Source organism: Lissotriton helveticus, chromosome 11 (genome assembly GCF_964261635.1).
Source record: "Lissotriton helveticus chromosome 11, aLisHel1.1, whole genome shotgun sequence".
NCBI lineage: Eukaryota > Metazoa > Chordata > Amphibia > Caudata > Salamandridae > Lissotriton > Lissotriton helveticus.
Window position 1 is genome coordinate 788,976,588 of NC_136072.1, and position 24,981 is coordinate 789,001,568.

Below are 24,981 nucleotides of genomic sequence, written 5' to 3' on the forward strand. Positions count from 1 at the left end.
AAGTTTAGATTTTTGGGCTCTATTCCCCAAATTCTACTGTTGGCGCTGAATTGATAGATTATCCTTCCTTTGTGTGTGTTTAATATTACAGTATATAATTTATTTACATTCAAGTCTGTGGTTTACTACTTTCGTAAAAAGAAAAAGTTGTGGACGAGTTGGTTCAGTGAGATGATGAGACGCTCATATCAGTTTGTTAAAAAAAAGTTACTAAGACATCTACTTTTACTACAATCTCCTCAAGAAGAGAGGCCTGAAACAGAAGTTTCCCGATTTCCTGGGACTAAAAACTGCAAACAACTGGCCCTAGAAAGTAGAATATATGTTTTTTTTTGCTCTAGATCTATTTTTTAAATCCTCTAGATAGAGTGGATTGCAGGTGCGCGCTGAATACCGCATGCATGCTTCTATATTTCTTTCTGCCAGAGATACAAACGCTACTTGATATGCTGATTTTGCACAAAGGTTACACGTGTGTGTGAGATATATATATATATATATATATATATATATATATATATATATATCTCCAAAAGGCAAACACTCTCTCCTTCAGAGTGTATAAACGAGCCACACCATCCAATTCGTCTTAAAGCTTTATTAGCAGCAGGTACCCATCATGACGCGTTTTGACCTGATAACGATCTTGATCACATGGCATGTGCTTTGATTAGTTGCTAAATTTTTAAACTATAAAGACAGTGAAGAAGGACTTAGTTTTATCAATACTTAAAAGTTACAGCGGTCAAAATTGTGAATGATAACTTTGAAAACTGAACAGGCAGCAATAGTTCGAATTGCATCACTGTAGTCTCACTGGACAGCATATTAAATCACTGGTTCAGGTAACGCAAGTGCACAGATTTCATCATCCCACTCTGGTAAGTAACTACATTGACCACAATCCCTTGTTTTTTTTTTTTTTTACCTTCAGTCCTCCATTCATAATCTGTGTCACTTTTGTATTTGTATGCCACATCCTATCACTTTCCAGCCTCAAGAAACCAACTTCGTGTTGTGCTTAGCGATATGGGTGCTCTGCACGAATAATCCAAAAGTAATTGCAGCCAATTCCAGTTGTTAACTGCACAGTCACTGCTGCTCCAAACGCCCTCTCACCAGCAAATCGGCACTGTGCTAGGGGAATCTCCCCTGGAAACCCTGGCTGTAAGTTGCATCTAAATTTCATAAGTCTTAGGTGTCACCGCTTTTCTCCGACAGCCTTGCTCCAGTATGTGTGTGTGTGTGTGTGTATATATATATATATATATATATATAATATAAAATTTTTTTTGTGTCTGTCGTTTTTTTTTTGTTGCGGACTAAAACTTGAGAAAATGTCCTCCTGGTGTGCGCCTCATTCATGGTCCAGAAAGGGAGCATCGTACAAAGGATATATATATATATATATATATATATATATATATATATGTATATTATATTTTTTTCACTGAAAAAAACATAGGTTTCAGACCAGTTATAGTTAGGAATTACCATTTAAAAAACCTTAGAAATTCACTGAAAAAACTAGGTTTCAGGGGTGTTATAGTTAGCAAGATATTTCATGCGTACAAAACCATTGAAATTCCTCTGTTATAGTTAGTTCTACGAACTATAACTCGCGCTCCCGCAATCCACTGCTGATGATGTCACATATTACATCATTCATGACATGGTCAGTGACATCACTGATGACATCCCAAGTACACTTAGAAGTACTTTTCAAGGTCAGTGCTGGGCTAAAAGATGCAGCGCTGGGTGATCTCCTAATAATAGGTGAGTAAATCGGAATTTGTAGTTTGGCTGATTTTAGAGGAATATTTGTACAATGGTGAAGAAACGGGGCGGGTCCTGAGGTGACGTGTGCAAACACGCCCTGTGGCGCGTTTTAAGTTGCGGGATTAAGTCCCCTTGAATCCTGAGGTCCCCTGGGGGCCAGCTAGCCCACCAGGTAGCTCCAGTATGTGCCAGGGATGTGCATTGCAGAGAGGTGTTCAGAGGCCATGCCCCTTTTTACAACACTCTGCAGCACAGCTCCGTGGTGCTTACTGGAGGTTACTGGTGGGCTAGTTGGGCCCCAGGGGACCTCTGGATTGAAGAGGAATTAATTCCCCAACTTAAAACGCGCCACAGGGCGTGTTTGTACACATATCACCTCAGGCCCCATCCCCTACCTTCATCACTGTGCAAACACGCCCCATGGCGCGTTTTAAGTTGGGGGATTAAGTCCCCTTGAATCCTGAGGTCCCCTGGTGGCCAACTAGCCCACCAGGTACCTCCACTAAGTGCCACGGAGCTGCTTTGCAGAGAGGTGTAAAAAGGGGCGTGGCCTCAGAACACCTCTCTGCAATGCAGCCCCCTGGTGCATACTGGAGGTTCCTGGTGGGCTTGTTGGCCCCCAGGGACCCCAGTATTCAAGGGAAATTCGTTCCCCCTCTGCGTGCAAGGAGGGGGAGTGGCCTCCGGCCCGATCCCGTTTATTTTTTTTTAAGAAGGGGGGCTGTGTAGCCCCCCTTTTTTTCTAATTTATTGGCCCTGGGGACCACATCCCCCAGGGCCTGCCCCAATTTTTAATTAAAAAAAAATCGGGAAGGGGGCCTTTTGGCCCCCCTCCCAAGGCCATAATTTGCCCTGGGGCATGGCCCTTTTTAAAAAAAATATATATATTTTGGAGGGGGGCTGCCTTGCCCCCCTCCTGTGGCCAGTTCTGGCCCAGGGACCCCATCCCCGGGCCGTTTCTCTTTTTTTGGGCGGTGGGCCGCGCGGCCCCCCTCCCGGGCCACTACTAGCCCTGGGGACCCCATCCCCTGGTGCTGGCCCTCTTAGTTGAGGGCCGTGGGGGGGTCCCCAATCCCCCCACGGTCCCAGCCTGCTTCCAGCATCCTGCGGGAGCCGGCATTTCTTTTCCACAGGGGGAGCAGCTAACATGCTGCTCCCCCTGTGGAAAAGCAATCTGCTTTCCTATTTGGAAGAGAGCAGGTTTCCTGCTCTCTCTTCCAAATAGGAAAGCAAACAGCAGTGTCCCGGGGGTGGGCACCCCGGGACACTGCAGGAGCTGGCTCTGGGGGGTGGCGGTCCCCAGGGCCTGTACAAAGCTCCAGGAGGGGGTCCGCGCTGCCCCCCTCCCGCATTTGTAAGAAGCCCCGGGGTGGTGGTCCCTGGGGCTGGAGGGGCCTGAGAGCCCCACCCTTTTTAAACAAGCCCCAGGGGGTGGCGGTCCCCGGGGCTGAGGGGGAGGCCTGTGAGCCCCCCGCATATATCAAATTAGAGCCCTGGGGGGTGGCGGTCCCCGGGGCCCAGTTAATTTTTTTAAGCCCCGGGGGGTGGTGGGCCCCGGGGCTGGTGGGGCCTGTGAGCCCCCCACCCATTTTAAACAAGCCCCGTGGAGTGGTGGTGCCTGGGGGTGGCGGTCCCCGGGGCAGTGTGGGGGGGGGGATTGGGACCCCCCCACACTTATTTTTTTGATAATGCCCCTGGGATTTGGCCCCCCCCCCCGGGGGGCAAATTACCATATTTAGCGCAGGTGACCGCGTTTCTTTTTTTTAATATCGGCCGGATGCGCAAATCCTACGCACATCCCGCGATTTAAAAAATTAAAAAAATGTGGGCCCTTGAGGTCCTTGAGGGACTCCCTGAGCAGGCCTAGGAGGTCAGGGTGTGTCTACCCTGCCCCCTTTTCGCGTTTTGTGGCGTTTGTTTGGGGTTTCTTGTGCCTCGGTTCTACCGAGGCACAAAATGGCTGTCAACACTTCCTGATTTGGAGTGTTGACAGCCAATTAAAATACAGCTCGTGCACGGCAGGGTGCGCTTAGGGTAAGCGGATAGGCACGCGGATCCACCGCGCCCATAAATATATAAATTACTTTAAATGTCATATTCTCAGGAACTACTGAACTGATATACACCAAATAAGCAAAAGGCACGAGTCTGAACCAAGGACTACCTCTTTGCCAAATTTGGTGTAATTCCGTTCAGCAGTTCGGGCTGTAGCTGCGGCTAAAGGTCCTATGGGAAATTGCATGGGGAAAATGCGTTTTGGGACCCCCATTTTTTTTCGGCCCCCACTTGATGAATCGTTGTGAAACTTTCATGATAGGAGCGGACCAGAGCTGGCCAAAAGTTTGGACAATTTCGCGCAGTTATTCCAAATAGAATGTTGCGGATTTCCTATGGATGATAGGTCGTAACTATAACTACCTACTGGCAACCGCCAGTAGGTAATATATATATTAACCCTGGGCGAAGCACTACGCTACGCTCGCGGAGTTTGCGAAGTTTTCGCAACTTCGCACTACGCGAGCTGCACGTAGCACAGTGGGAACATGCGTAGTGCAGCGTAGCGTAGTGCAGCGGTCATTTTTTGCTTGTTCGCGGTCCTGAACGTCATGTTCGCGACCGCGAGCAAGCAAAATGACATCCCGGCGAGATTCTCAACGCGAGGAGGTCAGGTTTCTCATTGTGATTGGTTGCGCATGCTCCCGACTGCTCTCAATGAGAAACTACCTGTTCGCGTTGAGAAAGCTGCCGCTCGAGTAATCTACTCGAGCAGCAGAAAACTACAGCTAGCACTGTGCAAGATGCCATTTTCAATGCTTGCACAGTGCCGGAAGCTTGTCCGCACTGTGCAATCATTGAAAACGCATCTTGCACAGTGCGAACATGCTACTACGCAGCTCGCGTAGTGCTACGTGAAGTTCGCGTAGTGCGAAGTGCACTTCGCGTAGCTTCGCGTAGCGCTACTTCGCGAACTACGCCCACCCTTAATATATATCTCTCCCAAAGTGTGTTTTTTTTTAGTGTACTATCTTTTTTTACATTTTTTTTATTTTTTAGATTGTAGGAACATATGCATTATAGTGACAATTCTCACAGGCCTCAAAACTCAACAGGAGACAAGCTCATTAGACACTTGTTTGAGCTGCAATAATGGACCTAAAGAGACAAGTTGCTTGTCAACATCTTAAGGGTGGGGACCCCTCCCAAATGTTGACTGCAGAAGACACAATCAAAATACCCATGCTATGCCTTCAGTGTCCTAAAGCCTCACTTCAAGGGAAGTACCCTTTTGATGGATTGGTAGTTGATATTTCCACTATATCACACTTCTGGTGAAAATGGTACCATTCACAAAGCAACCGAGGTCTAAAATGTTGTATTGCCCTAAACTGGTCTCACCAGTCTCCTTCAGTTATCTGTCTCACCAGAAAGGAAACTTTCATGCTGACCACAGTTCTGGCAGTATTCTCCATCAGATGTGCTTTCTTTCACCGAGCGGAACCCACCTGTCTCCTGAACACCAACAGTATAGACATTTTAACTTTTCAAACGACTAACTGACCATTGTGTGGGGCACTACTTCTAGTGGAATTGACTGGAAAAGCTAGAGGGCCCGACAACTTACCAAGAAGAAACAGTAATACTATACTGTTATCAGACTACATCTTGTTTTCAGTTATTTATTAAAGTGTATTTGGCTGTCTTTATTTATTGTAAACTAGCTTACCCGTCGCGCGTTGCTGCGATCTCCGAAAAAAGTAAATTCAAGGAAACTCGTTATGATAACATTCAATTTACATTGTGTCATTTTTATTGAAACTTATTCATTTTAATATGGAAAGCATTTCAAAGTGTCGTTTTAATTCTATTTATTTTTTCGAGTGCTTGTGGATACACGATTTTTTGTTTTTCCGTCTTGTGCGTACAACAGTATTCGAAAGATTATGAGTGCCCTGGGGGGGCTGATATTTAAACAACAATTATGCCAGAAACCTTCACGGGAGTGTACTGAACAACTTCCCAAAGTTTCATGGCGATCGGATGAATGGTTTTTTAATTCTATTTATTTATTCGAGTGCTTGTGGATACACGATCTGTTGTTTTTCCGTCTGGTGCGTACATCAGTATTCAAAAGATTATGAGGGCCCTGGGGGGCTGATATTTAAAAAAAATTATGCCAGAAACCTTCGCGGGAGTGTACTCAACAACTTCCCAAAGTTTCATGGCGATCGGATGAATGGTGTAGTAATGCATAAAGGACAAACAGACAGACAGACATTGTACTGTAGCAACCTATTGCACGTTTCAAGTGAATAGAGATTTCCTAAGGGCCCTAAACTTTATTCATAGGTTAGGAAGCCTTTCTTTTGTGAGGATTGAAAGTTGTCCTCTGAAAATCAGTTAACCAAACTTTGGAGACTATGCAAAAATGTGCTGTAGTTAACTTGGAACATTGCTTTCCTACTTGCTATAATACTTGTGAGTGAGCTTCAATTTCTATAGATTGAAGAAGTGTATGCTCTTTTTTGACGGCACTAATGTTTTTCCGAACGTATCCTTACTCCCCCCCAGTCTGATTTTTATTCAAACTCTTTCAAAAGCTTTCTTCACAAATTATTCCTCTCCACAGGAAGGTCCTTGTACATGGATGTGAAGAGAGCTTTGTTTATTACTTGGGTGCAACCAAAGACTTGCATGATTTCTAGCATGTTTTACTTGGAGTTAGCTACATGTCTGGCCTCATCAAATCCATGTCTAGATGGATTTTAATGTACTGAATTTGTATCATACCTAGATTGTGTACGATCTGTTAAACGTTTACATTTGTTAATCCCTCATGAGGTCTTGAACACATTCTTTTGCAATGATATGACACACTGTAAACCAGTATTCTTTAGAATCTGGGATTATAGTATAAGTATATAGAGCTATGATTTTGTCTGAGATTTTTGTAAAGAATAATATTTATTCGTGGAACGACTTAGTCGTCTTCCTGTCAATTAAGGAAATCAAAACACCATTTTCAATTTTTTTACTGTACATAAAACGTATAGTTTCAAGCCAGCCCCAAATAATGTATGCCTATTTATGAGGTAGGTGTTGTAAACTGAAAAAAAAATGTTTTAATATAAAACACTCCGAGAATGCACAATACACACCTATGATGATTATTAACATCAACATTTCAACCTGTGGAAGATTGATTTATGAACTGGGACTTCATCTGGATTAAACTTTGCGTTGTGAAAAACTTTGGGTTAGTAATGTGTACTATAGTGAATGAATTGTGTATCATAATTATTACGAATGTAAAAAGTCTCCTCTGGATCCAATTAAGTAGCGGTGAGCAAAGGTGAAGCAGTCAGTGTGTTGCCATACAGCTAGCCAAATGGTTGTATGTTCTTACAGCGCATTCCGTTGCAACGCATGCCTTTACCACGCATGCGTTACAACGGAATGGTATTTCAATGCATAACCTTTTCCTCGAATTCTTCCGTGGTGACGTCGTATGTTGTTAAGAGGAAGCGGAAGTTTCTTTCCGTTTCCTCTTAAACGACGCCGATTGCCTGCACATTCTGACGTGATTTCAGGTGAGGTTTTTTTGGGGGGGGGGGGGGGGGGAAACCCCCCCCCAAGCCCCGTTTTGTTTATTTGAACCTTTACCACATATGCCTTTACTACATACCTCGTAGTAAAGGTATGCGTGGTAAAGGCTTTCGTGGTAACCACGCATGCGTTGTAATGCATGCGTGGTTAATGTATTTGTGGAAACGGCCGCGTTGTAGTGGCCGTTTCCCTAGCCAAATAATGGCATAGGTTTACTAGGAATGTCCTGTACGATTTAAAAAAAAAAACTGTTGTGTCAAAATTAGATAAATACTCTAATTGGGACTCTCATCAAGGCTATAGAGTTCCAGCAATAAATGAAAGTATCAGGGTCACAACCTCCACGATACTCTGAAAGACAACAATAGTTCAGTCATTTCCATATCCCTCCCTCTGGGCACTTTCCCCCTCACAGGGCCTTTCCCTCCTCGTCTTCCATCAAGAATGCAGACTCGGTGAAAGAAAGGACTGCTTTCAAGTACTGTCCACAGTGTCATTCAAAATCTTCCTGGACAGAAGAAGACCATTGGGTCTGTAACTGATATCTTTTGCATGAGCACGATGAGGCCTCCTGCTCCACCTGCCTCAACTTCTGGTCAAAAGAGACGCTTTGGTACCGACTAGATCAGCGCCTATCTCAGTCTATTATGTCATACCATCAGGAAGAAGAAACCCCCGACCTCTTTGAAGATCAAGATGTCGCAGTAGATACCCTGGGTCGTGTTGCTTTTACGATGTAAAGGTCGCTTGCATGGTGGTAAGTCCACCCTTTTATGATTTTTTTAAATCAAATAAAGTATTTCTTTCTTCCTGGGTCTGCAGGCCCTTTACTTTAGCCAGAACTGGACTCACCCTCCGACTCTGAGGAAGATGAGCCCCAACTCCTCCAACAGCGATGTCTAGCATGAGTACAACACTTCCCTCTCTACCACCTCAGCATTGACAGGCTGAGCAGCAACCCAGAGGGGGTCGGGTGTCAAGCCCCAAAGCCTAGACTCAGGCTTCTGGTCCGCCACTGCCTGAAGGCCATGGTCTGCACTGAACAAAGGCCTCAGGCCCGAGTCAACCACCAACACCGAAGCAGCCGCTCCAAATCCGCTCCAAATCCAGCCAATGGCACCGACAACACATTCAAAGCAGACTTCGGAACCCATCTCAGCTTCCAGGATTACTGCGCCACTGGAAGGCCTTTTGGCGCATGGCATGCAAAACCACCTTCGGTTTTAAAGCATCCGGTGCGCAAAGCCCTGTCAGCCAGAGGACCAAGAACTGCCCATCCTTTTTCAGCTGCAGGAGGAGCTCGACAATGAAGCGTCACCATCCACCCTCAGAGAGGGAGTATTTTCACCATGCTACCTCCCAAGGAGCATGACTTTCCTCCACGCAACAAAAGCTGACTTTTGATGAGGAACTTGCTCAAGAACCATCTACTCCACCTAAGTTGGAGGTATCATGATGGGGGCACAATCCCATTACTACTCTCATTTCCACCTCATCATCCGCATTCCCCAGAGAGATCACCATGCTCCTCTTATGGAGGAGGGAGCTTCTTGTATCACCTTGACACGTACAGGGCACTTTTGTACCCAGATCCAAGGGACAACCCATGGGATGATTATACCATCGACCCACCCACAAAACCATCCCCTCCTGATGATACCTTTTCATATCGCAATATAATCTGGAGGGCTGCCACTTTTCACAAAGTAGAGTTGCATAGACTACAAGAAGATGAAGGTTTCCTTGTGTAAACACTCCTCTACCCAATGGCTTATGAGGATCTTCCAGTAATGAAAGGAATGTTGAAAAGTGCTCTTGAAACCTTCAAAGACCCTGTAAAGGCCAGAGTATTAACCCCGAAGACCGATTAAAAAGTGCAAAGCTGCCCCCTCCGACCCACAGTATATCCAGGGCCAACTTCTACCAGACTCCTGTGGCGCAAAAGCAACAGGTGCTGGCGATGTTCCTTTGACTCAGAAAGATTGATGCAGCAGGCAAACCTGTCTCCGCACAATCCGCGAATTATTGGAGATGTGCTAACTCCATTGGACTGCTCAAAATGACTGAGCACACTGGGATGATATGGAGTATCCACTCAAACATCATAAGTTCAGAAAGCAGTTAGATGAGCTTTTCTGAAGGAAAGCTAATTTTCAACACCACCATCCGATGTGCCTTAGACACAGATCACTGCAGCACAGGTCATTAACTCCAGTGTCTTGATTTGATGCCATAAGCGGCTGTGTGTTTCTGGTTTTACACCAGAGGGACAATGGAATCTCCTCAACCTGCCTTTCGGTGGGGAGCATCTCTTCAGACTGCAGGTTAATGAGATGCTGGGAGAAAATCCAAAGGGACACTGCATAGGTCATGGAAGCTCTCCAGACACGTGCTCTCTGTGTTCTTTTTAGAGGTCCCATTTTAGGGGAAAGCCCCAAGGCAACCTCCCCAGAGGCAGCAGCAACAATAAACACCATCACAGCGCTACTCCAGGGGAGGCTACAGAGGAAATGATTCCAAAGGCAGAGGTAGATGGAGCATGACTAAAGGCACTGCTTCCAGGAACCAGTGACTCCCTTTCCCTTCCCTTGATCACAATACACCTGTTGAGGGAAGACTTAAGGGATTTCTCACCCGTTGGATGGAGATTGCCTGTGATCTGTGGGTTCTTCCTATCAGGTAGAATATCAGTGCCTCTTACAAGATGAAGTAAGGGAGCAATAGAGTTGGGACCAGTGTGGCAAAGGTGTGTACTCCCTTATACCCAAAAAAGACAGGCCCCTCAGGCCTGTACTCCACCTCAAGCCCCTGAACAAATACATCCTGTCCGAGCGCTTCCACATAGTCACACTCCAGGACGTCATCCCTCTACTGCAGCAAGGCGACTTCCTGACAACACGACCTAAAAGACAACTATTTACACATACCCATACACCCTGCACACCATCGATAACTGGCGTTTGTGGTAAGTGGTCGGCATTTTCAGTTCAAAGTGCTACCGTTCTGGGTAACCACAGCCCCCAGAGTATTAACCAAATGTCTCTCTGGAGAAACGTCATCCATGTATTCCCTTACTTGGACAACTGCCTGATCAACAGCACAAAGTAACAGTGCTTGCCCACACCCAATTCACCATCAAACTGTTATACGATCTGGGGTTTACTATAAACATTGGGGTGTCCCACCTTCAGCCTTTCTTGTGAGCCGTTCTCAACTGAGTCACAGGGAAAGCATACCCCAGCTAGGCGCAGGTAGAAGTTTTCCAATCATCTTACCTCCTTTTCAACTAGATCACCACTCTAAGGTAAAAACAGTTATGCGCCTGCTCAGTATGATGGCCTCTTGCATTGCATTAGCTCACCATGCCAGATTAAACATGCGCCCACAGCAAGAGTGTGTGACTGCACAGTGGTCAAAAGTGGCAGCTCGCTGGGAAAATCTAGTGTTGATTTGGCTTGGCACTCATCGCTGTCTGCAGTGGTGAAACCTAACAATCTGTTTTGAGTCAGACCCTTCCTCAACCCATTTCCACAAGTGTTCATCACCACAGACAAAGCACTCCTGGGTTGGGGGAGAGGGGCGCATCTTTGAAACTTGACTGTACAGGGTATGTGGACGCCTCCACAACAGGGCTGCTGCTTCAATTTCCTAGAGCTACTGGCTATCTAGTTAGCTCTCTTCTACTACCTATAACGCAAATCAGTCCTATTCAAAACCGACGACATGATCACCTTGTTTTACTTCCAGAAACAAGGCGGTACACACCGGCTGTCAACCTTGGCTCAGGACATCTGCATGCATCTGCTGACAGAGTTTCTAATGGGAGTAGACAACGACTTTGCAGACCTGCTCAACAGGAAGCGGGAAAAAGTCCACGAGTGGGAATTCCACCCACAAGTCCTACCCCCATACTTTTACCGTTTAGGTATTCACTGACTTAGACCTCTTTGGGACTAAATATTGCTAAATATTTGTCTCTAGGTATCCTCACCACAGAACATCGACAAAGCACTATGGATGAGCTGGTCAGGCATGTTTGTCTACTCTTTTTCTCCTCCCACTACTTTAGTTTGTGGTTCGCAAATGTCGACAAACATCCCTCGCTCTCATCCTGGTGGCTCCCACGTGGGCCAGACGGCTCTGGTTCACCACATTTTTTTTTTTTACCTAGCCCTAGTTCCCGATGAAAAGCTGTCCAACCGACCTACTAACCCAGAACCATGGCACCATCAGGCACCTGAACCCCATCCAGCTCAATGCTGCAGTTTGGCTCCTAAGGTTTTAGAGTTTGGCTACCTCCATCTGCCATGAATGTATGACTATCTTTAAGACTACGTGTAGGCCCACTATATGCGGCTCTAATGCTGCCAAATGGAAAAGGATTGTCCATTCCTGCCTTCCCAAGCACATTGACCCAATAAAACCAGCGGTCCAAGACCTAGACTGTTACCTGGCAAAACTGCAAATGTCAGGCATTGCCTACCCGTCTGTGTCCAGTTGGCAGTTGCAGCTTGTCTCCAAAACGGAGAACAATCTTCCTTAGAGCGCCAGTCATCAAAGTTTTTATGGAGGAGTTTAAACAAGTTATTCCACCTATGGTACCCCTTAGCGGAACCTTAACAATGTCCAAACTAGACTCACGAAGCCATCATTTTAACCCTCTTCAGTAGTGCCCTGTCCAGTTCGTCTCTTCAAAGGTGGCCATCCTAGTTGCCATAACAACCCTCGGGAGAGTAAGTGAGCTGCAAGCTCTTACCTTCAAGGAACCCTAATTCCAAGTATGCAGTAAAAGTAGTACTTGGGACTAATCCACATTTCTAACTAAGGTGGTAACACCCTTCCACCTTAATCAGACTATTGAACTCCCGGTGTTCTTCCTACACTGGAATCTGTAACAGATAGGGCTGTTCACACTCTATATATGTCAAAAGAGCCCTCATGTACTACATTGTTAGAACAAAGCCGTTACGCAAGACACAACATTTTGTCTATTTCTCTAAACCACACAAGGCCTCTCTCTAAAGAAGTTATAGCCAGGTGGTTAGTTAATTGCAACCAGACCTGCTATGGCACAGCCAAAAGGCAATTGCATGCCCCACCTAGGCTCTCTACCCTCAAGAAAGGAGCCTCAGTCGCTTTCTTTGGTGGCATTCCAATAGCAGACATTTGTAAAGCCGCTACCTGATCGACTCCACACGTTCACTGAACACTACTGTCAACGTTTTAGCACACCAACAAGCAAACGTTGGCTAAGCTCTCTTATGTACACTTTTTCAATCCGCTGCAAGAGCCTCCAGATAGCCACTACTTACACTGCTTTACAGTCTATATATAGAGCATGTGTATTTACAGCGACACATGCCACAAATGTAAAATGTTACCCTGTAAACATCTCTACATGGAATGTTATGGTGTAGATTCATAAGTCAACCCTCCACACCAGAAATCTTTGGTTATTGCAAAGGCTTCTCTTGTTCTTTGCGTGGTCATCATCTGCTTTCTAAGCTCCATTTCCATCCTCCGCTGTCATGTGGGAAGCAATCTAACATCAGAGCCGATGCCGATGTGCATTGCAGTAGCAGGTGAGATATCTTCGAAGAAAAACAAGTTGTGCATGTGAAGCCCAACACTAGATGGCAGGAGTATGCATAGCATGTGAATCCACAGCACTACATGCCACAAACAGATGCTTATCGGGTAACTAATTTTTTCCTTAAGCAACATGATCAGTGTGTGGCCATAGATGCATGTTGTGCTGTAAAAATCTTGTAAAGAATTATCGTTGTTGTAATTGGAGAGTGAATCAATGCAGAATGTTTGTAATAAAACCGGGGCTGGCAGCAGAGTAGGGATCGGTTGCGAATTCAGAAAGATACGAACCATACACAAATAAATGTGCTTAGATGCAGATTCCAAATTATGGTTACAACAATATAAATACAGTTGGTATTGTTGTGATTTGTATCATTCTAACTAATTCAGAATCTGGATTTACACACTCTTTCTCCTATGGTTAATTTCTTTCTGAATTCCTAACTGTTTCCTTCTCAGTTTCTAGCCCAGGTATTATTACATACCTGCGTTAATACACTCCATTTTCAGAAATTATAATTCTTTACATGCTTTTTTGAAGCACAACCTGCATCCACAGTTATACCCTGGTCGCATTGTCTAAATAACGTTATTTTTAAGCTTCTGCAGCAGGGACTTGACTCCAAGCCACTCTGGGTTTTTCCATACGTTGTGGATGGCACTGCCTCTGTTTCAGACAGATCAACGTGAATATTGATAGGATGAATCTTTTGACAGCCTGATTCATGCAGCTATTCGTTTCAGACTCATGAGCACAGTATAAGGTTCTCCGTCCGCCGAGCGCTTCTCTTGATGTATTCTAAGCATGTTCATTTTTAATATTAACTAGCAGCCCGCCCCAGCGTTGCCCGGGGCAGAAGGGGGCTGGGGGCAACATTTCAGGCTTGGGTGCACTCCCGCCCCGGCCCCCGCCTGCCCCGACATTGCCCAGACCGCCTCGCCTTTGCCTTTGCCTTACCTGAGCCGCCGCTCTTCCCCGCGCTCCGGACTTCACCGCCACTCCTTGCTGCTCGTCACCGCTCCTCCCCGCCTGTCATCATGCACGTTGCGGACATCGCTAGGTCGCGGCCAGCGCTACGTCGCGGCCGGCGCTACTTTTAGGGGACTACTTTGTTTTTAAAGTTTAATTTTTTAATTTACGTTTTTTTTAAATTTTATGCAGCCTATGTCCATCTACACACCCTGAGGATTACAAGAATGTATTGGGTGTGTGGATTGGCGCTGTGGTTCCCGAGTTTACCTTGCCAAAAGGTTTCTGTTCTCTCTTTATAATAGTAGTATAGATTGCAAGATTGTTGTCTTTCAGAGTATTGTCTATGTTTTGAATTGTTTACTTTAATTGTTGGTGAGTAAACAATACAGCCTCTGTAAGAGTCCTTGTTAGATTATTTACCTTGCTGCGCCACAGATGTTTGTTTTCTAAACCTTACAGGACATTCGATGCAGACCTACGTCATTACTTGGCGAGTGAAACGCAATTCACAAGCACTTAATTTTAGCTTCACTTGGAAGAGTGCTTTCTTAATTTTATAACGTTCTGGTTAAAATATAAACATTTTAAACGTTCCACACCCCTATGGTGGTTGTATGACTCAACACTTACGTTGCTTACATAAAATTCTATGTATGCTCCTTTATCCGGAACTTGGCTCCAGGCCATTCTATTTACATACACCGTATACGGGGATTGACACTCTGGACCTGTCTCAAACAGGTCAGCGTGCATGATGACACCTGGCTCTCTACTGCATTGATAAAATGAACCCATTTATGGTTTACATCTTTTTATTTTGAGATTGCAAAAGTAACAATAACCACTGGCCGGTGAGGAGGCCAGGATGGAGCTAGTCATTTGGAGGTGGGGTTGAAGAAGATACAATGAGGGGGGGGGGGGAGAAGAAGAGGTGAGACTGGGTAGCTAAGAGTGATCTTTATTCCAGTGATGTGAACCTGTGCTCTCAGGGGAGTCAGATTATCTTGTGTGGGTATGAGCCTCCGTGGAAGAGCGTGTTTTGGTGAGTCCAAGGACACAATGACATCTTGGACAAGTGAGTTCTGTGAATTCCACGGATAAAAATTATATGGTAGTGACCCAGGTTTTGTCAAAGCGGGGGAATGTGCATGTGAGACTTGCCGTAATCTTCTCCATGCTCACCACATCCCAAAGTCTATGTAACCACTCCAATCTGGTTGGGATCCCATCTGTTCCCCATTTAGGAAAGCAGCACCTGTTTGGCAGCGCCCAGAGCTACAGTGATAGCTCTTCCTCGACACAATTTCGGGGGGGGGGGGGTGTTTAGGTCAGTTTGATAGGGAGACCAAATATGATGAAGCTAGGAAATCGGGGAATTTGTTTGTGATAGATGGTATCTATGTCCAGCATTATTGAGTCCCAATATGCTTGTATTTTTGGACTTTGTCATAACACTTGTGTCAGAGTGCCTATCCGCCGTGACGCCAGCAAAGTTTGTCCCTCCACCCATCCACCGTGCGACTCTGGCTGGGGGTATAGTACCAATAATGCGCTATTTTGAGGAACATTTTCTTCACAGCAGTGCTACAAGAGAAAGCTCTGGCCCAATGGATTATGCTTGCCGTTCCTTGGGGGGCAACTCGCGTTCAAGTTCGCACTCCCATTGACACTGCGCGGGGGACTTAGTGCTATGTTTAGGCGTAAGCAGGAAGGTGTACATGTCTGAAAGCAGGCGTTTGTTTGTCCTAGCTTCAGGTTATGTACCATTTTTCAAACTTGGTTAGTCTGCGGGTGGCATGGGGGGCACCTGTGCTTGAGTCACCCAGTGTCGCAGAACAAGATATTGCCAGTGAGCATCTCTGGTAACTCCATAGTCCGAGACAAGTTGAGGGAATTCCATTACTCCGGTCTCGTCGAAGAGGTTGCCTGTTCTTTTTCAGTTGGCCTCCTGTCATTTGAAATAACTTTTTCCGTCTCTGGCCGTGGCTAACTCTGAATTTCCTCTGATGGGGGTCAGTGGTAATGTGGGGGTTGTGAAGCCATAGGGCTCCTGCACCCTGTCACACGCATTGAGGGTGGCCCTCAAGACTGGGGAGACATAAACTTTGGGCGGACAGTATCGTTTGGGGAGCCAAGGTACCTTCCAGATATGTATGCCCACAATTGCGCGATCAATAAAGCACCAGTGTTTCTCTGACGCAGGTCTATACCTTTTGATCATGTGTGCAGCTTGAAAGTAGCGATCCATGTGTGGAACACCCTGCCCTCCATCTTCCTGTTTCAGGTATGTTTGGTGGCGTGCCTTGCAAGCTCTCTTCCCTCCCCAGATAAATGCCCAGATAAGATGCTGCATTTTGGTCAACAGCAGTGAAAGGGGGTGCAGTGGGAGATCTGCATCACATATAGGATGTGGGGCAGTAGAGTAATTTTGATGGCTGCTAACCTACCTAACCGTGACATCATACATCTCCTCCAAGTCAGAAGTTCCTCCCGGGTCTCATACAAGAGCGCCGTATAATTCACGGGGGCTGTCTTTTCGTCTGTGGGGAATATCTGAAGCCATAGATAGGATACTCCCTCCGAGGCCCATATGAATGGGAACTGCGCCGCCAGTTGACTTTGGTCAGCTTTGGGGATAGTAAGGATGAGGGATTGCGTTTTTTGGATGTTGACTTTGAAGCGTGGACTCGGCTAAATTCCATTTCCTGTAGGAGGGGTGGTAGGGAGACGAACGGCTGCGTGAGTAGGAGCACCACATCATCAGCGTAGAGAGAGACTTTATGTTCCCTGTCTCCCATCCATATGCCTGTTATTGTGGGGGTGCTGGCGATTTCGATCTGCAAAGGGCTCCATATAAAGAACTAATAATAGGTGATAACGGGCACCCCTGGCGGGTATCCCTCATGACCCGGAAGGCCCGAGAGGCAATCCTATTCTGTAGTAGGTGATCTCTGTGTATTGTCCTACTCTTGTGAATAGTCCCGCCCATGTGCGGGGACCCCGGAGCAATCGAAATAGTCTCTTAAGTTGTCTTCTTCTGCAGTCCTGCATAGACACTTAAGAGAAAATCAAAGACAAATAATGCAGCCTAAAACTACAAGGCTACATTGGCCAGCACTTCGTCTGGAAGTGAAAAAGGATAGCCAAATAATGTCAAAATTTACACATTTTGTTCAGCTTCACACATGGAGAAACTCCCCTTCACAAAAAATCCTTTCAAATGATAGAGAGGAAGGGTTGGACAGACAAGCCCCAATAGGCTGCCATTATGTGTCTGGAAAAGGGATACAGTGCCTTTAAGAAACTCTCCAGAGACCCTCGGTATCCCAGGATGCACAGCCAAAGTCCTTTTATTTTCAGTTCTTTTTTCCGGCTCCTGCTAGCAGGACCCTGGAGCACTGAGCTCTACTTTTTTGGGTATTACTTCTATTTTTGGCACTTTTCCAGTGTTTTGAGTGTTTCACTCGACGTATGGGGTCTTCCTCTTCCAGTTGCTGTGTTTTTTAGCCAGTTTTGCCACCTCTTTTTGTCGAAAATGCCAGCTTTATTCAACAAGTGCCCTGAGTGTGGTAGGAAGAAGGCAAAATCTGACCCCCACAGAGTATGTATACTCTGCCTTCCCTCTACCCATGTCCCTGACTCCTGTGAAATCTGTCACTCTTTCTCCAGGATGACCCTGCGTGACAGGGATAAGATTCGTCTCCAAGGCCTGGAGCAGAAAAGACACCAAGAACCAGGTGGGACTTATGGGCATGGAGGGACTCTGTCATCGTCTTCTGCCCGTGCGTCGACCTCTGGGTGGCTGCCCAGTCAAGAAAAGGCACCGGTCGACGTCGATGGCTTCGACGGCGTCGAAAGGTATGACCACCATATGCTCCCCGTCGACCCAGGGCTCTGGGTCAAAGCGGCATCACCGTTCGACGTCGAGGGGTAGGACGTCAAGATCTCTGACGAGGTCGACGTCGAGGACTTCACTGGCGTCGACACACCATCGACGTCGTGATGTGTCCCGAAGACGCTCGCCGTTGACGCTAAGGTCGACGTCAAGGAAAGACAAGTCGACGTCGAGGAGTTCGTCGACGTCTGGAAGATCGATGTCAAGAACAGGGAAGTCGAAGAGGTCGACGTCGAGGAGAGAAAAATCGATGTTGAGGAGACAGTCAAGGCCCAGGACTGTGTCCAGTGCCTTGGTGGTTAGTCTATCATCTTCATCGGTGAGTTCCCGGTCACGGCGGTGCCGGCACTCGTCCGCAAAGAGGTCTGCGTCCAGAGCATCCTCATCAAGGCCTGCTCGTAAGAAGAGGAGAGTGCTTAGGTCACCGGAATCTGAATATTCACTGACCTATTCGCCCTCTAGTACCAGGACTCCTACGCCTCCTACTCTTCCGCCACTGCCTCCTAGGATGCCTCCTCCGCCTCCTCTTCGACCACCTCCCCGGCCTCCACAACCACAACCTGGGGTTTCGGCTCCGACTCTTCCGCTTCCGCCTCCTCCACGGCCGGCGGTTCCTGCGAGACCCAGGAGGTCTAGGTCAAGGTCCAGAGGGAGGTATCGCTCTCGCAGCGAGCGTCGCTCCTCGACAAGGTCCCGTCATCGCCATCGGAGGGAAAGGTCACGGTCCCGTCACACGGACTCTTCCAGTGACCGGAGGTATTCTCCCACGTTATCGGACTTTCCTCCTACGAGAGTGTCGCCGTTGGACGACATTGTGACATTCCAGGATGTGCTGCTGAGGGAGGCAGCGAAGTTAGGGATCACATTGACGGTACCCACTCCTTCTACCTCTGTGATCTTTGAGACTTTGCGCAAAAGACATCTCTCTCGCCCTTGGTTGCCTTTGTTGCCAGGACTGGAGGAACCGGCCATGGAGCTGTTTCTGACGCCGACCTCGGCGAAGTCGGCGCCATCTCAACTTCAAAAGAAGTACAGGCCCCCGGATTCTGATCCGGTGTTCTTGAGGTCAGATCCTGTCCCGGATTCTGTAATCGTGACAGCGGCCAAGAAGCAGCATTCGACTGCCCCTTCGACTACGGTCCCTCCGGACAAGGAGAGCCGTCAGATTGACTCAGCTGGACGGAAAGTCTGCAGTACTGCTGCCACCTCGATGAAAGCGGCGAGTGCTTCGGCGCTCGTGGGTCGCTATGACTTCTCCTTGTGGTAGTCCCTGCAACAGTTTATTGAGCTCTTCCCGAGGGATAGGCGAGAACACTTCCAGGAGATATTGAACGAGGGCATGATGGTCTCAAATCAAGTTATCATCTCAGCGGTAGACGCCTCTCTCCTGGCTGCTCATGGGTACTGCGATGGCATCAACTTGAGGCGGCATTCCTGGTTGCGCCTTACCTCTCTTAAGCCAGAGGGCGCAACAGAGGGTCGCGAATTTGCCATTCTCGGGATCGACCCTCTTCAGGACGCATGCAGATGAGGAAATGGCCCGCATGAAGGCGGAAGCAGAGACGCGGAAGGCTGTTGGTTTGGAGAAACCAAAGGAACAACGGAAATCCTTCCATCCTTTCCAGAGGCGGTACGGTTCCCAGAGGCGACGGCAAGGTCGTCAAGCTGGCCAGCAGCAACAACAGCAGCAGCAGCAACAACAGCAGCAGCAATACCAGCGGCAGCCCTTCCAGAAGCGTCAAAGGGGCAGAGGCGGCCAGCAGTCCTTCTCGGCGAACAAGGGCCCGGCCGGGTCTAAGCCCTGAGCAGTTACTTCCCCCTCATCCGTTACCCGCTCTGGTGGGGGGAAGCATACAAAATTACTTGGCAGAGTGGAGAAACATTACTCAGGACAAGTGGATGCTGAATATTGTTTGCAATGGATACAGTTTTGTCATCCCTCCTCCAGTAATTCCACCGGTTCGCTCGCAGTACCAGATGCGCGAGCTTCAAGCGGAGGCTGATACCCTGTTAAGAAAAAGGGCGATAGAAGACGTCCCTCTGTCTCAAAGGGGAAAGGGTCTATACTCAAGGTTCTTTCTGGTACGCAAGAAGGACAAAAACGAGTTCAGGCCCATTCTGGATTTGCGACAAGCAAACAAATGGATTCGCAGGGAGAAGTTTTGTATGCTGTCTTTGCACCAGATTTATCCTCCGCTGCAAAGAGGAGTCTGGCTTTGCGCAATAGATCTGCAGGATGCATACTTCCATGTGCCCATTGCACAGAAACACCGGAAGTTCATGCGCTTTCTAGTCTGCACCAATCAATCAATCAATCAATCAAATTATCTTTATTCGGTTGTTGAATGAGTATAACAACCATAAAAGTACACTTGTTAAAAATACATACAAGTATATATACACAAATTTCATTACCATGATACATAATAAAAACATCAGATAATTACGGTGGGGCAAGAATTGATTTGCGTAATCTAAAAACTTTTTTTTTTAAAGTAGAAACAGATGCAATTGTTAAAATATTATCTAATTTCTGGATAACTAAAAATGCAGGGCGACACTGATTAAAACCCATTATCTTCAATAAAGGCACAACCCATCTTTTCCTCTGCATTTCATAAAACTTACAAAATAGCAAAATGTGCATATCGAATTGATTAGACTGATCGTCACAGGGACATTTACTAAGTTCCTTCGTCCAATCATTCATTTTGGGGAAACTAAGAAACCTAAATAAAATGTTTAATCTAAAACATATCAGCAAAAACTTATCAAATTCTTTCATGTGCAGTTTAACATAGGGCTTGATATCATTTGTTATCGTTATAAGTTGGTGCGCAACCACAGTACTTTTCAGTTCTCTCCTGGAAACATAAGTAGTGGATCGTCAAAGTAATCTCGACGGCTTATGTCATTGAGAAACTTCTTTACATACGCCAACCACCTTATTTTTCTGGCGTTATCCAGATTCATCGCGTCTCTCCATATTAGTTGGTTAAAAGCACACTCCTCCATAGTCCAAACCCTGTGCCACAATAATACTGGTTGGACTTTGATCACATCTTAAATGTAAGGTTGTCCCAATTCTGAGTGGCATATATATGTAGACACACTATCTGGAACTGATAAAAGATATCTCAAAAAACAATTTTCTGGCGTCTGTAATAATTTGACATTTGCGTACCACCAAATTCCTGCACCATATGTTGCAATTGCAACACAAGTTGCTCTATATATATTTAAAAGCTCCCCAATTGTTTTTTTGCCCATTTTTCTGCCAAAATTTGTGAGGGCCATTATAGATTTACAGAACAACCTTTGTGTCTTTATTGTTGTGTTCCATAGGCCAGTTTGGTCAAACAGTATGCCCAAATAGGGAAAATTTGAAGTGAATTCCAGGGGTTTGGTGTTGATATACATCGCCGACGTTAAATAGACAAACGTTAAGAAAATACAATTTCTCCTTACTGTTGTATATTTTTCTCAAAGAATATGCAGGTAAAGACCTTGTTCGATTGTGTCCAGATGTTTCCTAAAACCATATTGAAGATCACTTATAATAGAGTGTTCTTCTGCCCAAATAATAATCTATTTAAAATTACGCGCCCAAAACTCTTTATGGTAGAGTCTAGCAATGATATTGGGCGATAGCAGGCACAACTAGCTCTATCTCCCTTTTTATATATCGGTATAATAATAGACTCAAACCAAAAGGGTAACAATCCTTTAGAACAGGATGCGTTAAAAAGTTTCGTAAGAATTGAACCCCATAAAGCCATATCATTCTTATACAGATCAACTGGCACCCCGTCAGGACCAGGAGCCTTCCCTCCAAGGCTAGCTTTTATAGCACACACAACTTCCTTCATGGTGATACATAAATCTATTCTATTACAATTTGCAGTCTCCCCTTCATCCACAATTACCAGTGTAATCTGTTCCAGGGGCATCACAGCGCTATATAAGTTTGCATAATGCTCTAGCCATTCGATATTAGTAATGGCTATCTCAATTCTGGCTTTAACTTTTTCTTCAAAAAAGGGCGCGTTAACTGCTTTCCAGAAGGCGGTAGTATCTCTGCTCTGGGATGCCTCGCACAGGGATTCCCATGCCTCCCGTTTCAAAGCGTCCTGTCTCTGTTTCCGCGCATTTTTATAGACCTTTCGCCGTTCTTTAACTAGATCTCGGTCCCGTACCGGGTCATTTAAAGCCTGTTTTAGGTTGGTATAAGCTTTGGTACAGGTCGTATCAAACCAGCTATCTGCATCCACTTTCGGGTTTGTCTTAGGAACCCATAGTTTAGTTTTCATGTAAGAAGTTATATTTAGAAAGTGTTTAATGAGTGCTGAGTCAGAGGCTTTGTCATCGAGACATACTTCAAAACTATATTCACAATTTCTAATTAAATTAAGAAGAAATTCTTCTGGGACCACTTTAGTCCATTTCAGAGCATATCCATTTTGACATTTCAGCGCAATATCATCTACACCCTCTCTAATTAATCTGTCTTCCTCATATTCATGATCTGAATTTGAGATTTCAATGCTTAGGGGGAAATGGTCACTTAATGCGGTATCTAATGTATTAAAATGCAAAACCTGATTATTATATCTATCAGAGGTTAAGATAAAATCAATAGTTGAAAATACACCTCTCCCATTAAATGTGGCACAAAAGGGGACCTCAGGTTGGCAAGCTTTGTTTGCGAAGCCCATGTCACATGAAAACATAGTTTCATTCAAGAGATCCCCACATACAGAATGACATATTTGAAAAGGTTTGATACATAAGTGCATAGGCCCTCTTTAGCTCTGCCAGAAGCTGACCCTGTGGCCGGGGAAAAAAAAAAGTTTTAAAACCAGGCAAATGGTGCACATCTTTAGCCCAAATTTCTTGCACGCTAACTACATCAAAATCATTGACTAGGTTGAGCCAGTTTTGGTCAGACAACTTAGATTTCATACCTGCAATATTCCAAAACCTAATTGACCAACTCCCCTTTTTTGTGGCGCTTTTGGATTGCTTGGTGCTACTCGAGTTACGGCTAACATCAGGAAGCTTCTCCCTTAAGATACTATTGGCCATACAATTTTCCTCCGGGATTGCCAACCTGTCAGGACAAGTAGCCCCCGCCCTTATTATCCCTGCTATTTCTATACAAATATCTATCTCTGAACTCTTACTTGATAGTTTAGAATCTAGATTAATCGGGCTAGAATTCTCCAGACACCGTCAATCCACTCCCTCTAGTCCCTCGTGGCCATATAGCATGTCAAAACGATTGAAGGTGGGCATATTAAAGTGATTATTATGTACTTCCCTACTACCCCCTCCCTGCATCCTCAAGGGATAGAAACTTACTGGGGCAAATGGAGAGGGAGGATAAAAGTACTTCAAATCTACTGTTTGTATCCCACTTCCTACAGTGTGTTCGCTCCACCCACAGATGAAGCTCACCACCCGTATGTCCCTAAAATTTACAATGATAATAGAAATGTGCACGGGGAGCACTCCAATTTCAATAAGCTTAATCTATCTTAATCAAATGGTGCAGTGACTGTTGAGGGTTGTCACTCCTTGAATGAACTTTAGTTAAGACTAGCGTAAGAGCTAGTCAAGTCACGCACTGTTCTCACGGTGTTATCCCACACCTTAAATAATATTCAAAATATTCAAAACTCAATCAATGAATTATATCAATAACTTTTCATACATTTAATTCTGTTTAGTCACATCAAACAGTTCATGTTATAAATCACATGTTTTGAATCAATGCCAAATATATTTTATAACCATTGTTAATTCACAGAGAATCAAAATTCCTCCTATTTTCTGGTTTCCAAAAGCTTTAAATAATGACACATCTTTGTTGCAAGCCCGATGCATTTCGGTACTCAGATGGTACCTTCTTCAGGGGACATTCTAAAATAAAAACATAAGGAATAATGTAACTATTATGTATGCCCATGGTTGCTGTCGTGATGTCTAATTAAGATGTATGAGGTCGTACCGGTTTGTCAAATGAATTGGTGTACTGTGCCAAACCTCTGCAATAAAAAAGAAGCCCGGATGAGGCGGAGTACAATGGTCTACTCTCACCGTGTAGAACAACAACATTTTTATGTGTATATATTTGTTGTTAGAAAGTTTCTTACCCGTGATTTCTTAGGTAAGCCAGTGTATTCCCTGTAAATAAAAATAGTCCATCAATGTCCAATGAATATTTACAAACAAACTGCTTCTAAAAGCCCGTACTCCAACGATCATTGAACATACCTGCTTATGTAGGCTTATAACTTTCAACCTAGAAAGCGGTAAAAAAAACGGTACAAAACCATGTCAGTTACTTATCGACTACTCAATCAACAATGCTCTTGCTGACCGAAGGGTCAAAACTCGTACCTTTAATATGTTCTGTTCCCGAATCTGCAAAGTTTAAGAAATACAAAAAACCGACGTGAGTGTTCTGTTACGAATGGAATGGAATGGAATGGAGGTACATTTGTAGAGCGCGAATTGCTGCCCGGAGGCGTCCAAGCGCTAGGAACCAACAGAGGTGGAGGTGGACTGGTAGAGTAGCTAGACAAAGAATTAATGAGAGGGGTGAAATAGGAATGTCTTTAACTGCTTGCTGAATGAAGAAAGGTCAGGGTTGGCTCTAAGATGAAGGGGGAAGAGTGTTCCAGGTTTTAGAGGCATTGTAAGTGAATGTCCTGCCGCCAGACCTAGTCTTTTTTATTCTTGGGGCCGTGGCCATAAAGGCCTGGCTTGAGCGGAGGTTTCTGCTGGGTAGGTAGTGGGTGACTAAGTCACGGGTGATCATAGGACCTGTGTCCCAGAAGGCCTGATGGGCAATGCACATGGCCTTAAAGAGGAATCTCTGACGCACTGGCAACCAATGAAGGCTGACCAGACCAGCTTTTACTGATTGCCTACGAGGAAGGTGGAGCAGTGCGCGAGCCGCACAGTTCTGCACTGTCTGAAGTCTGCGTAAGGTGTAATCTGGAGCGCCAAGGTAAAGGACGTTGTTAAGGTCTAGGCGGGACTGTATCAGACCCTGGATGGCTACCTGCTTAGCTTCCATGGGAAGAAGGGGGAGAATTTTCTTTAACATCCTAAGAAGGCCAAAACAGGTAGC